This window comes from Hyla sarda, unplaced genomic scaffold, assembly GCF_029499605.1.
Source record: "Hyla sarda isolate aHylSar1 unplaced genomic scaffold, aHylSar1.hap1 scaffold_1013, whole genome shotgun sequence".
NCBI lineage: Eukaryota > Metazoa > Chordata > Amphibia > Anura > Hylidae > Hyla > Hyla sarda.
The window spans coordinates 116,810-132,505 of NW_026607632.1; the positions used below are offsets into that span (position 1 = coordinate 116,810).

Genomic DNA, 15,696 nt, shown 5'->3' on the forward strand with positions numbered 1-15,696 from the left:
GCTGCTTAGCAATAATGGTATGGGTTTAGGTTCTGCTGTGTGTACTGGTGGTTGACTGCCCCCCAGCCCAGAGTGTGCATGGAAAATTGTCTGGCAGCCTCCCTGACAGCAAGCAGTGATAGTGCCCATGAAGGGGACCTTGTTGGGCCCGCCCCTTTCACGGTTATCGCTTCTCGGCCTTTTGGCTAAGATCAAGTGTAGTATCTGTTCTTATCAGTTTAATATCTGATACGTCCCCTATCTGGGGACCATATATTAAATGGATTTTTGAGAACGGGGGCCGATTTCGAAGCTTGCTTCCGTCGCCCTATGCATTGACCCGATATGGCAGTATCTTCGGGTACAGTGCACCACCCCCTTACAGGGTTAAAAAGAAAGATTCCTACTTTCATTGCTACCTGCTTGCTGGCTAGCCAGCTAGCCAGCCCTGTGGGCCTTGCTGCTGCTGCAGCCAATAAACAAAAGGTGGTGCTGCTGCTGCTTCTGCTGCTTCTGCTTCTGCTTGTGTCTGGCCCCTGTTGGAGCGTCCAGGCACAGGACTTCTGCTGCTGCTGACTAAATGGCCTCCTTAATTGGATCATTTGAGTAGCCAGCACACCTGTGCAGGTAGGGCATGACATGATAGGCAGCTGCCTTGATAGCGGGTGGGTGCTGAATGTTCCTAATTGACAAAATAAGATTAATGCTTATGAAGAAATATAAAATCTCATCCCTTCCCCAATATCGCGCCACACCCCTACCCCTTAATTCCCTGGTTGAACGTGATGGACATATGTCTTTTTTCGACCGTACTAACTATGTAACTATGTAACATAACATGGGGGGGGGGGGGTCTCCTGGCTGTTCACACAGGTGTGTCATTGCTGTACATTGACCATGCATTGCTTCTGTGGTATTGCAAAGGCAAAGACAAATGCTTCCAGCCATCCATTGCACTAATGGATTGGTCATCAGCTGGCTGTCTATGTCCCGCATCAATATAGACCAAAGTACAGAGGGTTAGGCTATGCTATTGTGCACCTACCTGATGCATCAGAAGGTGCGAGGCCCTTGCTAAATTCTGTGCACAGACTTTGAGATCTATGCTTTAGACTGTATCTAAACCTGCTCCAACATGGACTGACATTCTGGCCTACTTTCAGCCGATGCGACTTGTCTGTCGCTGAACAGTCGCTTTTTATGTATTCAGCACCTATGTATAATGTTGTAAAAATGCTCTAGAAGCTAAAGTCGCAGAAATGTCACACATATTTGGCCTGCAACTTTCTGTGCGACAAATTCAGACAGGAAAAATCAGTATAAATCCTTAGAAAATTATCCCCCAGTGTCTCCATCTGCTGGCGGTATTGAATAAGCATTGCTGCACTGATGGGGTATGCATTAGACGAAAAAAAAGAAGAAAAAGAAGAATAATACGCCCAGAAAAGAGGCGAAAAGGAGAAAAACGTAAAAAAACGTGAAAAAAAAGTAAGAGGAAGAGAAGGGAAAAAAAGGTGGAAATGGGTTTAAAAGTGATTTCGGCGGAGAAATATATATATATACTATATATATATATATATATATATATATATGCGCACACACACACATAGATATAAACGTATTCTCCGTTGAGATATTGCAGCCGCTGCTGTGTCCAGGCCCAGGAGCCTTAGCACTGTGCTGTGATGTCACTCAATACCACTGACATCACTAGGTGTAAACAACATCTCTCCTTTGCTGTGTATGTGACTATGGAGCTGTTTGGTGATGTCGTCTATTACGGCCTTCATAGAAGCAACAGGAGATTGTTGCATCCATCTTGAACCCTCAGAACTACAGTGCTATGATGTCACTCACTTCCACAGGCCTTGCAGAGTGTAAACAACAACAACCCAGCTTTGTTGTGTATGTAACCAAAGGGATTTGTGATGTCACCTAGAACCTTCACAGCAGCGACAGCTTTATGAGGAGCATCAGCACTGCTCTGCCTGAGCAGAACCATCACCGCCATAGGTTGTCAAATAACCCGGATTTAACCCACACAGGTAAGTCCAATGGGGTGCAGGCATGTCCTCTATGCTTACAGCTTCCCGTGGGTGTTGGTTTGATACCGTTTGGGGACAGCCAAGGAGGCATCTGCAGGCAACAAAGGTAGGTGTGTGCTTGTGTGTGTGTTTCCTATGCAGATCCTAAGCCCAGTGTCACATGCAAGTAGGAGGAGTAAGAAGGGTTCCTGGCAAATCCGGGTTATGGATTGCATTTAAAAAGGCCCCGTGGGAGTGCAATGGGCCCCTGTCTTGCTGCTTAGCAATAATGGTATGGGTTTAGGTTCTGCTGTGTGTACTGGTGGTTGACTGCCCCCCAGCCCAGAGTGTGCATGGAAAATTGTCTGGCAGCCTCCCTGACAGCAAGCAGTGATAGTGCCCATGAAGGGGACCTTGTTGGGCCCGCCCCTTTCACGGTTATCGCTTCTCGGCCTTTTGGCTAAGATCAAGTGTAGTATCTGTTCTTATCAGTTTAATATCTGATACGTCCCCTATCTGGGGACCATATATTAAATGGATTTTTGAGAACGGGGGCCGATTTCGAAGCTTGCTTCCGTCGCCCTATGCATTGACCCGATATGGCAGTATCTTCGGGTACAGTGCACCACCCCCTTACAGGGTTAAAAAGAAAGATTCCTACTTTCATTGCTACCTGCTTGCTGGCTAGCCAGCTAGCCAGCCCTGTGGGCCTTGCTGCTGCTGCAGCCAATAAACAAAAGGTGGTGCTGCTGCTGCTTCTGCTGCTTCTGCTTCTGCTTGTGTCTGGCCCCTGTTGGAGCGTCCAGGCACAGGACTTCTGCTGCTGCTGACTAAATGGCCTCCTTAATTGGATCATTTGAGTAGCCAGCACACCTGTGCAGGTAGGGCATGACATGATAGGCAGCTGCCTTGATAGCGGGTGGGTGCTGAATGTTCCTAATTGACAAAATAAGATTAATGCTTATGAAGAAATATAAAATCTCATCCCTTCCCCAATATCGCGCCACACCCCTACCCCTTAATTCCCTGGTTGAACGTGATGGACATATGTCTTTTTTCGACCGTACTAACTATGTAACTATGTAACATAACATGGGGGGGGGGGGGTCTCCTGGCTGTTCACACAGGTGTGTCATTGCTGTACATTGACCATGCATTGCTTCTGTGGTATTGCAAAGGCAAAGACAAATGCTTCCAGCCATCCATTGCACTAATGGATTGGTCATCAGCTGGCTGTCTATGTCCCGCATCAATATAGACCAAAGTACAGAGGGTTAGGCTATGCTATTGTGCACCTACCTGATGCATCAGAAGGTGCGAGGCCCTTGCTAAATTCTGTGCACAGACTTTGAGATCTATGCTTTAGACTGTATCTAAACCTGCTCCAACATGGACTGACATTCTGGCCTACTTTCAGCCGATGCGACTTGTCTGTCGCTGAACAGTCGCTTTTTATGTATTCAGCACCTATGTATAATGTTGTAAAAATGCTCTAGAAGCTAAAGTCGCAGAAATGTCACACATATTTGGCCTGCAACTTTCTGTGCGACAAATTCAGACAGGAAAAATCAGTATAAATCCTTAGAAAATTATCCCCCAGTGTCTCCATCTGCTGGCGGTATTGAATAAGCATTGCTGCACTGATGGGGTATGCATTAGACGAAAAAAAAGAAGAAAAAGAAGAATAATACGCCCAGAAAAGAGGCGAAAAGGAGAAAAACGTAAAAAAACGTGAAAAAAAAGTAAGAGGAAGAGAAGGGAAAAAAAGGTGGAAATGGGTTTAAAAGTGATTTCGGCGGAGAAATATATATATATATATATATATATATATAATATATATATATATATATATGCGCACACACACACATAGATATAAACGTATTCTCCGTTGAGATATTGCAGCCGCTGCTGTGTCCAGGCCCAGGAGCCTTAGCACTGTGCTGTGATGTCACTCAATACCACTGACATCACTAGGTGTAAACAACATCTCTCCTTTGCTGTGTATGTGACTATGGAGCTGTTTGGTGATGTCGTCTATTACGGCCTTCATAGAAGCAACAGGATATTGTTGCATCCATCTTGAACCCTCAGAACTACAGTGCTATGATGTCACTCACTTCCACAGGCCTTGCAGAGTGTAAACAACAACAACCCAGCTTTGTTGTGTATGTAACCAAAGGGATTTGTGATGTCACCTAGAACCTTCACAGCAGCGACAGCTTTATGAGGAGCATCAGCACTGCTCTGCCTGAGCAGAACCATCACCGCCATAGGTTGTCAAATAACCCGGATTTAACCCACACAGGTAAGTCCAATGGGGTGCAGGCATGTCCTCTATGCTTACAGCTTCCCGTGGGTGTTGGTTTGATACCGTTTGGGGACAGCCAAGGAGGCATCTGCAGGCAACAAAGGTAGGTGTGTGCTTGTGTGTGTGTTTCCTATGCAGATCCTAAGCCCAGTGTCACATGCAAGTAGGAGGAGTAAGAAGGGTTCCTGGCAAATCCGGGTTATGGATTGCATTTAAAAAGGCCCCGTGGGAGTGCAATGGGCCCCTGTCTTGCTGCTTAGCAATAATGGTATGGGTTTAGGTTCTGCTGTGTGTACTGGTGGTTGACTGCCCCCCAGCCCAGAGTGTGCATGGAAAATTGTCTGGCAGCCTCCCTGACAGCAAGCAGTGATAGTGCCCATGAAGGGGACCTTGTTGGGCCCGCCCCTTTCACGGTTATCGCTTCTCGGCCTTTTGGCTAAGATCAAGTGTAGTATCTGTTCTTATCAGTTTAATATCTGATACGTCCCCTATCTGGGGACCATATATTAAATGGATTTTTGAGAACGGGGGCCGATTTCGAAGCTTGCTTCCGTCGCCCTATGCATTGACCCGATATGGCAGTATCTTCGGGTACAGTGCACCACCCCCTTACAGGGTTAAAAAGAAAGATTCCTACTTTCATTGCTACCTGCTTGCTGGCTAGCCAGCTAGCCAGCCCTGTGGGCCTTGCTGCTGCTGCAGCCAATAAACAAAAGGTGGTGCTGCTGCTGCTTCTGCTGCTTCTGCTTCTGCTTGTGTCTGGCCCCTGTTGGAGCGTCCAGGCACAGGACTTCTGCTGCTGCTGACTAAATGGCCTCCTTAATTGGATCATTTGAGTAGCCAGCACACCTGTGCAGGTAGGGCATGACATGATAGGCAGCTGCCTTGATAGCGGGTGGGTGCTGAATGTTCCTAATTGACAAAATAAGATTAATGCTTATGAAGAAATATAAAATCTCATCCCTTCCCCAATATCGCGCCACACCCCTACCCCTTAATTCCCTGGTTGAACGTGATGGACATATGTCTTTTTTCGACCGTACTAACTATGTAACTATGTAACATAACATGGGGGGGGGGGGGTCTCCTGGCTGTTCACACAGGTGTGTCATTGCTGTACATTGACCATGCATTGCTTCTGTGGTATTGCAAAGGCAAAGACAAATGCTTCCAGCCATCCATTGCACTAATGGATTGGTCATCAGCTGGCTGTCTATGTCCCGCATCAATATAGACCAAAGTACAGAGGGTTAGGCTATGCTATTGTGCACCTACCTGATGCATCAGAAGGTGCGAGGCCCTTGCTAAATTCTGTGCACAGACTTTGAGATCTATGCTTTAGACTGTATCTAAACCTGCTCCAACATGGACTGACATTCTGGCCTACTTTCAGCCGATGCGACTTGTCTGTCGCTGAACAGTCGCTTTTTATGTATTCAGCACCTATGTATAATGTTGTAAAAATGCTCTAGAAGCTAAAGTCGCAGAAATGTCACACATATTTGGCCTGCAACTTTCTGTGCGACAAATTCAGACAGGAAAAATCAGTATAAATCCTTAGAAAATTATCCCCCAGTGTCTCCATCTGCTGGCGGTATTGAATAAGCATTGCTGCACTGATGGGGTATGCATTAGACGAAAAAAAAGAAGAAAAAGAAGAATAATACGCCCAGAAAAGAGGCGAAAAGGAGAAAAACGTAAAAAAACGTGAAAAAAAAGTAAGAGGAAGAGAAGGGAAAAAAAGGTGGAAATGGGTTTAAAAGTGATTTCGGCGGAGAAATATATATATATATATATATATATATATATATATATATATATATGCGCACACACACACATAGATATAAACGTATTCTCCGTTGAGATATTGCAGCCGCTGCTGTGTCCAGGCCCAGGAGCCTTAGCACTGTGCTGTGATGTCACTCAATACCACTGACATCACTAGGTGTAAACAACATCTCTCCTTTGCTGTGTATGTGACTATGGAGCTGTTTGGTGATGTCGTCTATTACGGCCTTCATAGAAGCAACAGGAGATTGTTGCATCCATCTTGAACCCTCAGAACTACAGTGCTATGATGTCACTCACTTCCACAGGCCTTGCAGAGTGTAAACAACAACAACCCAGCTTTGTTGTGTATGTAACCAAAGGGATTTGTGATGTCACCTAGAACCTTCACAGCAGCGACAGCTTTATGAGGAGCATCAGCACTGCTCTGCCTGAGCAGAACCATCACCGCCATAGGTTGTCAAATAACCCGGATTTAACCCACACAGGTAAGTCCAATGGGGTGCAGGCATGTCCTCTATGCTTACAGCTTCCCGTGGGTGTTGGTTTGATACCGTTTGGGGACAGCCAAGGAGGCATCTGCAGGCAACAAAGGTAGGTGTGTGCTTGTGTGTGTGTTTCCTATGCAGATCCTAAGCCCAGTGTCACATGCAAGTAGGAGGAGTAAGAAGGGTTCCTGGCAAATCCGGGTTATGGATTGCATTTAAAAAGGCCCCGTGGGAGTGCAATGGGCCCCTGTCTTGCTGCTTAGCAATAATGGTATGGGTTTAGGTTCTGCTGTGTGTACTGGTGGTTGACTGCCCCCCAGCCCAGAGTGTGCATGGAAAATTGTCTGGCAGCCTCCCTGACAGCAAGCAGTGATAGTGCCCATGAAGGGGACCTTGTTGGGCCCGCCCCTTTCACGGTTATCGCTTCTCGGCCTTTTGGCTAAGATCAAGTGTAGTATCTGTTCTTATCAGTTTAATATCTGATACGTCCCCTATCTGGGGACCATATATTAAATGGATTTTTGAGAACGGGGGCCGATTTCGAAGCTTGCTTCCGTCGCCCTATGCATTGACCCGATATGGCAGTATCTTCGGGTACAGTGCACCACCCCCTTACAGGGTTAAAAAGAAAGATTCCTACTTTCATTGCTACCTGCTTGCTGGCTAGCCAGCTAGCCAGCCCTGTGGGCCTTGCTGCTGCTGCAGCCAATAAACAAAAGGTGGTGCTGCTGCTGCTTCTGCTGCTTCTGCTTCTGCTTGTGTCTGGCCCCTGTTGGAGCGTCCAGGCACAGGACTTCTGCTGCTGCTGACTAAATGGCCTCCTTAATTGGATCATTTGAGTAGCCAGCACACCTGTGCAGGTAGGGCATGACATGATAGGCAGCTGCCTTGATAGCGGGTGGGTGCTGAATGTTCCTAATTGACAAAATAAGATTAATGCTTATGAAGAAATATAAAATCTCATCCCTTCCCCAATATCGCGCCACACCCCTACCCCTTAATTCCCTGGTTGAACGTGATGGACATATGTCTTTTTTCGACCGTACTAACTATGTAACTATGTAACATAACATGGGGGGGGGGGGTCTCCTGGCTGTTCACACAGGTGTGTCATTGCTGTACATTGACCATGCATTGCTTCTGTGGTATTGCAAAGGCAAAGACAAATGCTTCCAGCCATCCATTGCACTAATGGATTGGTCATCAGCTGGCTGTCTATGTCCCGCATCAATATAGACCAAAGTACAGAGGGTTAGGCTATGCTATTGTGCACCTACCTGATGCATCAGAAGGTGCGAGGCCCTTGCTAAATTCTGTGCACAGACTTTGAGATCTATGCTTTAGACTGTATCTAAACCTGCTCCAACATGGACTGACATTCTGGCCTACTTTCAGCCGATGCGACTTGTCTGTCGCTGAACAGTCGCTTTTTATGTATTCAGCACCTATGTATAATGTTGTAAAAATGCTCTAGAAGCTAAAGTCGCAGAAATGTCACACATATTTGGCCTGCAACTTTCTGTGCGACAAATTCAGACAGGAAAAATCAGTATAAATCCTTAGAAAATTATCCCCCAGTGTCTCCATCTGCTGGCGGTATTGAATAAGCATTGCTGCACTGATGGGGTATGCATTAGACGAAAAAAAAGAAGAAAAAGAAGAATAATACGCCCAGAAAAGAGGCGAAAAGGAGAAAAACGTAAAAAAACGTGAAAAAAAAGTAAGAGGAAGAGAAGGGAAAAAAAGGTGGAAATGGGTTTAAAAGTGATTTCGGCGGAGAATATATATATATATATATATATATATATATATATATATATATATATATGCGCACACACACACATAGATATAAACGTATTCTCCGTTGAGATATTGCAGCCGCTGCTGTGTCCAGGCCCAGGAGCCTTAGCACTGTGCTGTGATGTCACTCAATACCACTGACATCACTAGGTGTAAACAACATCTCTCCTTTGCTGTGTATGTGACTATGGAGCTGTTTGGTGATGTCGTCTATTACGGCCTTCATAGAAGCAACAGGAGATTGTTGCATCCATCTTGAACCCTCAGAACTACAGTGCTATGATGTCACTCACTTCCACAGGCCTTGCAGAGTGTAAACAACAACAACCCAGCTTTGTTGTGTATGTAACCAAAGGGATTTGTGATGTCACCTAGAACCTTCACAGCAGCGACAGCTTTATGAGGAGCATCAGCACTGCTCTGCCTGAGCAGAACCATCACCGCCATAGGTTGTCAAATAACCCGGATTTAACCCACACAGGTAAGTCCAATGGGGTGCAGGCATGTCCTCTATGCTTACAGCTTCCCGTGGGTGTTGGTTTGATACCGTTTGGGGACAGCCAAGGAGGCATCTGCAGGCAACAAAGGTAGGTGTGTGCTTGTGTGTGTGTTTCCTATGCAGATCCTAAGCCCAGTGTCACATGCAAGTAGGAGGAGTAAGAAGGGTTCCTGGCAAATCCGGGTTATGGATTGCATTTAAAAAGGCCCCGTGGGAGTGCAATGGGCCCCTGTCTTGCTGCTTAGCAATAATGGTATGGGTTTAGGTTCTGCTGTGTGTACTGGTGGTTGACTGCCCCCCAGCCCAGAGTGTGCATGGAAAATTGTCTGGCAGCCTCCCTGACAGCAAGCAGTGATAGTGCCCATGAAGGGGACCTTGTTGGGCCCGCCCCTTTCACGGTTATCGCTTCTCGGCCTTTTGGCTAAGATCAAGTGTAGTATCTGTTCTTATCAGTTTAATATCTGATACGTCCCCTATCTGGGGACCATATATTAAATGGATTTTTGAGAACGGGGGCCGATTTCGAAGCTTGCTTCCGTCGCCCTATGCATTGACCCGATATGGCAGTATCTTCGGGTACAGTGCACCACCCCCTTACAGGGTTAAAAAGAAAGATTCCTACTTTCATTGCTACCTGCTTGCTGGCTAGCCAGCTAGCCAGCCCTGTGGGCCTTGCTGCTGCTGCAGCCAATAAACAAAAGGTGGTGCTGCTGCTGCTTCTGCTGCTTCTGCTTCTGCTTGTGTCTGGCCCCTGTTGGAGCGTCCAGGCACAGGACTTCTGCTGCTGCTGACTAAATGGCCTCCTTAATTGGATCATTTGAGTAGCCAGCACACCTGTGCAGGTAGGGCATGACATGATAGGCAGCTGCCTTGATAGCGGGTGGGTGCTGAATGTTCCTAATTGACAAAATAAGATTAATGCTTATGAAGAAATATAAAATCTCATCCCTTCCCCAATATCGCGCCACACCCCTACCCCTTAATTCCCTGGTTGAACGTGATGGACATATGTCTTTTTTCGACCGTACTAACTATGTAACTATGTAACATAACATGGGGGGGGGGGGGTCTCCTGGCTGTTCACACAGGTGTGTCATTGCTGTACATTGACCATGCATTGCTTCTGTGGTATTGCAAAGGCAAAGACAAATGCTTCCAGCCATCCATTGCACTAATGGATTGGTCATCAGCTGGCTGTCTATGTCCCGCATCAATATAGACCAAAGTACAGAGGGTTAGGCTATGCTATTGTGCACCTACCTGATGCATCAGAAGGTGCGAGGCCCTTGCTAAATTCTGTGCACAGACTTTGAGATCTATGCTTTAGACTGTATCTAAACCTGCTCCAACATGGACTGACATTCTGGCCTACTTTCAGCCGATGCGACTTGTCTGTCGCTGAACAGTCGCTTTTTATGTATTCAGCACCTATGTATAATGTTGTAAAAATGCTCTAGAAGCTAAAGTCGCAGAAATGTCACACATATTTGGCCTGCAACTTTCTGTGCGACAAATTCAGACAGGAAAAATCAGTATAAATCCTTAGAAAATTATCCCCCAGTGTCTCCATCTGCTGGCGGTATTGAATAAGCATTGCTGCACTGATGGGGTATGCATTAGACGAAAAAAAAGAAGAAAAAGAAGAATAATACGCCCAGAAAAGAGGCGAAAAGGAGAAAAACGTAAAAAAACGTGAAAAAAAAGTAAGAGGAAGAGAAGGGAAAAAAAGGTGGAAATGGGTTTAAAAGTGATTTCGGCGGAGAAATATATATATATATATATATATATATATATATATATGCGCACACACACACATAGATATAAACGTATTCTCCGTTGAGATATTGCAGCCGCTGCTGTGTCCAGGCCCAGGAGCCTTAGCACTGTGCTGTGATGTCACTCAATACCACTGACATCACTAGGTGTAAACAACATCTCTCCTTTGCTGTGTATGTGACTATGGAGCTGTTTGGTGATGTCGTCTATTACGGCCTTCATAGAAGCAACAGGAGATTGTTGCATCCATCTTGAACCCTCAGAACTACAGTGCTATGATGTCACTCACTTCCACAGGCCTTGCAGAGTGTAAACAACAACAACCCAGCTTTGTTGTGTATGTAACCAAAGGGATTTGTGATGTCACCTAGAACCTTCACAGCAGCGACAGCTTTATGAGGAGCATCAGCACTGCTCTGCCTGAGCAGAACCATCACCGCCATAGGTTGTCAAATAACCCGGATTTAACCCACACAGGTAAGTCCAATGGGGTGCAGGCATGTCCTCTATGCTTACAGCTTCCCGTGGGTGTTGGTTTGATACCGTTTGGGGACAGCCAAGGAGGCATCTGCAGGCAACAAAGGTAGGTGTGTGCTTGTGTGTGTGTTTCCTATGCAGATCCTAAGCCCAGTGTCACATGCAAGTAGGAGGAGTAAGAAGGGTTCCTGGCAAATCCGGGTTATGGATTGCATTTAAAAAGGCCCCGTGGGAGTGCAATGGGCCCCTGTCTTGCTGCTTAGCAATAATGGTATGGGTTTAGGTTCTGCTGTGTGTACTGGTGGTTGACTGCCCCCCAGCCCAGAGTGTGCATGGAAAATTGTCTGGCAGCCTCCCTGACAGCAAGCAGTGATAGTGCCCATGAAGGGGACCTTGTTGGGCCCGCCCCTTTCACGGTTATCGCTTCTCGGCCTTTTGGCTAAGATCAAGTGTAGTATCTGTTCTTATCAGTTTAATATCTGATACGTCCCCTATCTGGGGACCATATATTAAATGGATTTTTGAGAACGGGGGCCGATTTCGAAGCTTGCTTCCGTCGCCCTATGCATTGACCCGATATGGCAGTATCTTCGGGTACAGTGCACCACCCCCTTACAGGGTTAAAAAGAAAGATTCCTACTTTCATTGCTACCTGCTTGCTGGCTAGCCAGCTAGCCAGCCCTGTGGGCCTTGCTGCTGCTGCAGCCAATAAACAAAAGGTGGTGCTGCTGCTGCTTCTGCTGCTTCTGCTTCTGCTTGTGTCTGGCCCCTGTTGGAGCGTCCAGGCACAGGACTTCTGCTGCTGCTGACTAAATGGCCTCCTTAATTGGATCATTTGAGTAGCCAGCACACCTGTGCAGGTAGGGCATGACATGATAGGCAGCTGCCTTGATAGCGGGTGGGTGCTGAATGTTCCTAATTGACAAAATAAGATTAATGCTTATGAAGAAATATAAAATCTCATCCCTTCCCCAATATCGCGCCACACCCCTACCCCTTAATTCCCTGGTTGAACGTGATGGACATATGTCTTTTTTCGACCGTACTAACTATGTAACTATGTAACATAACATGGGGGGGGGGGGGGTCTCCTGGCTGTTCACACAGGTGTGTCATTGCTGTACATTGACCATGCATTGCTTCTGTGGTATTGCAAAGGCAAAGACAAATGCTTCCAGCCATCCATTGCACTAATGGATTGGTCATCAGCTGGCTGTCTATGTCCCGCATCAATATAGACCAAAGTACAGAGGGTTAGGCTATGCTATTGTGCACCTACCTGATGCATCAGAAGGTGCGAGGCCCTTGCTAAATTCTGTGCACAGACTTTGAGATCTATGCTTTAGACTGTATCTAAACCTGCTCCAACATGGACTGACATTCTGGCCTACTTTCAGCCGATGCGACTTGTCTGTCGCTGAACAGTCGCTTTTTATGTATTCAGCACCTATGTATAATGTTGTAAAAATGCTCTAGAAGCTAAAGTCGCAGAAATGTCACACATATTTGGCCTGCAACTTTCTGTGCGACAAATTCAGACAGGAAAAATCAGTATAAATCCTTAGAAAATTATCCCCCAGTGTCTCCATCTGCTGGCGGTATTGAATAAGCATTGCTGCACTGATGGGGTATGCATTAGACGAAAAAAAAGAAGAAAAAGAAGAATAATACGCCCAGAAAAGAGGCGAAAAGGAGAAAAACGTAAAAAAACGTGAAAAAAAAGTAAGAGGAAGAGAAGGGAAAAAAAGGTGGAAATGGGTTTAAAAGTGATTTCGGCGGAGAATATATATATATATATATATATATATATATATATATATATATATGCGCACACACACACATAGATATAAACGTATTCTCCGTTGAGATATTGCAGCCGCTGCTGTGTCCAGGCCCAGGAGCCTTAGCACTGTGCTGTGATGTCACTCAATACCACTGACATCACTAGGTGTAAACAACATCTCTCCTTTGCTGTGTATGTGACTATGGAGCTGTTTGGTGATGTCGTCTATTACGGCCTTCATAGAAGCAACAGGAGATTGTTGCATCCATCTTGAACCCTCAGAACTACAGTGCTATGATGTCACTCACTTCCACAGGCCTTGCAGAGTGTAAACAACAACAACCCAGCTTTGTTGTGTATGTAACCAAAGGGATTTGTGATGTCACCTAGAACCTTCACAGCAGCGACAGCTTTATGAGGAGCATCAGCACTGCTCTGCCTGAGCAGAACCATCACCGCCATAGGTTGTCAAATAACCCGGATTTAACCCACACAGGTAAGTCCAATGGGGTGCAGGCATGTCCTCTATGCTTACAGCTTCCCGTGGGTGTTGGTTTGATACCGTTTGGGGACAGCCAAGGAGGCATCTGCAGGCAACAAAGGTAGGTGTGTGCTTGTGTGTGTGTTTCCTATGCAGATCCTAAGCCCAGTGTCACATGCAAGTAGGAGGAGTAAGAAGGGTTCCTGGCAAATCCGGGTTATGGATTGCATTTAAAAAGGCCCCGTGGGAGTGCAATGGGCCCCTGTCTTGCTGCTTAGCAATAATGGTATGGGTTTAGGTTCTGCTGTGTGTACTGGTGGTTGACTGCCCCCCAGCCCAGAGTGTGCATGGAAAATTGTCTGGCAGCCTCCCTGACAGCAAGCAGTGATAGTGCCCATGAAGGGGACCTTGTTGGGCCCGCCCCTTTCACGGTTATCGCTTCTCGGCCTTTTGGCTAAGATCAAGTGTAGTATCTGTTCTTATCAGTTTAATATCTGATACGTCCCCTATCTGGGGACCATATATTAAATGGATTTTTGAGAACGGGGGCCGATTTCGAAGCTTGCTTCCGTTGCCCTATGCATTGACCCGATATGGCAGTATCTTCGGGTACAGTGCACCACCCCCTTACAGGGTTAAAAAGAAAGATTCCTACTTTCATTGCTACCTGCTTGCTGGCTAGCCAGCTAGCCAGCCCTGTGGGCCTTGCTGCTGCTGCAGCCAATAAACAAAAGGTGGTGCTGCTGCTGCTTCTGCTGCTTCTGCTTCTGCTTGTGTCTGGCCCCTGTTGGAGCGTCCAGGCACAGGACTTCTGCTGCTGCTGACTAAATGGCCTCCTTAATTGGATCATTTGAGTAGCCAGCACACCTGTGCAGGTAGGGCATGACATGATAGGCAGCTGCCTTGATAGCGGGTGGGTGCTGAATGTTCCTAATTGACAAAATAAGATTAATGCTTATGAAGAAATATAAAATCTCATCCCTTCCCCAATATCGCGCCACACCCCTACCCCTTAATTCCCTGGTTGAACGTGATGGACATATGTCTTTTTTCGACCGTACTAACTATGTAACTATGTAACATAACATGGGGGGGGGGGGGTCTCCTGGCTGTTCACACAGGTGTGTCATTGCTGTACATTGACCATGCATTGCTTCTGTGGTATTGCAAAGGCAAAGACAAATGCTTCCAGCCATCCATTGCACTAATGGATTGGTCATCAGCTGGCTGTCTATGTCCCGCATCAATATAGACCAAAGTACAGAGGGTTAGGCTATGCTATTGTGCACCTACCTGATGCATCAGAAGGTGCGAGGCCCTTGCTAAATTCTGTGCACAGACTTTGAGATCTATGCTTTAGACTGTATCTAAACCTGCTCCAACATGGACTGACATTCTGGCCTACTTTCAGCCGATGCGACTTGTCTGTCGCTGAACAGTCGCTTTTTATGTATTCAGCACCTATGTATAATGTTGTAAAAATGCTCTAGAAGCTAAAGTCGCAGAAATGTCTCACATATTTGGCCTGCAACTTTCTGTGCGACAAATTCAGACAGGAAAAATCAGTATAAATCCTTAGAAAATTATCCCCCAGTGTCTCCATCTGCTGGCGGTATTGAATAAGCATTGCTGCACTGATGGGGTATGCATTAGACGAAAAAAAAGAAGAAAAAGAAGAATAATACGCCCAGAAAAGAGGCGAAAAGGAGAAAAACGTAAAAAAACGTGAAAAAAAAGTAAGAGGAAGAGAAGGGAAAAAAAGGTGGAAATGGGTTTAAAAGTGATTTCGGCGGAGAAATATATATATATATATATATATATATATATATATATATATATATGCGCACACACACACATAGATATAAACGTATTCTCCGTTGAGATATTGCAGCCGCTGCTGTGTCCAGGCCCAGGAGCCTTAGCACTGTGCTGTGATGTCACTCAATACCACTGACATCACTAGGTGTAAACAACATCTCTCCTTTGCTGTGTATGTGACTATGGAGCTGTTTGGTGATGTCGTCTATTACGGCCTTCATAGAAGCAACAGGAGATTGTTGCATCCATCTTGAACCCTCAGAACTACAGTGCTATGATGTCACTCACTTCCACAGGCCTTGCAGAGTGTAAACAACAACAACCCAGCTTTGTTGTGTATGTAACCAAAGGGATTTGTGATGTCACCTAGAACCTTCACAGCAGCGACAGCTTTATGAGGAGCATCAGCACTGCTCTGCCTGAGCAGAACCATCACCGCCATAGGTTGTCAAATAACCCGGATTTAACCCACACA

The 15,696-nt window shown here is 46.1% G+C and overlaps 7 non-coding genes across 7 annotated transcripts; all 7 read left to right on the forward strand.

The window, feature by feature from the left end:
- The first annotated feature begins 165 nt into the window (after positions 1-165).
- Positions 166-356, forward strand: LOC130298733 (U2 spliceosomal RNA). The gene has a single exon (XR_008850040.1). It is a non-coding gene; the product is annotated as a U2 spliceosomal RNA (small nuclear RNA).
- A 2,087-nt stretch (positions 357-2,443) lies between these two features.
- Positions 2,444-2,634, forward strand: LOC130298734 (U2 spliceosomal RNA). The gene has a single exon (XR_008850041.1). It is a non-coding gene; the product is annotated as a U2 spliceosomal RNA (small nuclear RNA).
- A 2,093-nt stretch (positions 2,635-4,727) lies between these two features.
- LOC130298735 (U2 spliceosomal RNA) lies at positions 4,728-4,918 on the forward strand. Its single transcript, XR_008850042.1, has one exon. It is a non-coding gene; the product is annotated as a U2 spliceosomal RNA (small nuclear RNA).
- Positions 4,919-7,006: 2,088 nt separating this feature from the next.
- On the forward strand, positions 7,007-7,197 carry LOC130298736 (U2 spliceosomal RNA). Its single transcript, XR_008850043.1, has one exon. It is a non-coding gene; the product is annotated as a U2 spliceosomal RNA (small nuclear RNA).
- A 2,090-nt stretch (positions 7,198-9,287) lies between these two features.
- On the forward strand, positions 9,288-9,478 carry LOC130298737 (U2 spliceosomal RNA). Its single transcript, XR_008850044.1, has one exon. It is a non-coding gene; the product is annotated as a U2 spliceosomal RNA (small nuclear RNA).
- A 2,080-nt stretch (positions 9,479-11,558) lies between these two features.
- Positions 11,559-11,749, forward strand: LOC130298738 (U2 spliceosomal RNA). The gene has a single exon (XR_008850045.1). It is a non-coding gene; the product is annotated as a U2 spliceosomal RNA (small nuclear RNA).
- A 2,088-nt stretch (positions 11,750-13,837) lies between these two features.
- On the forward strand, positions 13,838-14,028 carry LOC130298739 (U2 spliceosomal RNA). Its single transcript, XR_008850046.1, has one exon. It is a non-coding gene; the product is annotated as a U2 spliceosomal RNA (small nuclear RNA).
- The last annotated feature ends 1,668 nt before the right edge of the window (positions 14,029-15,696 follow it).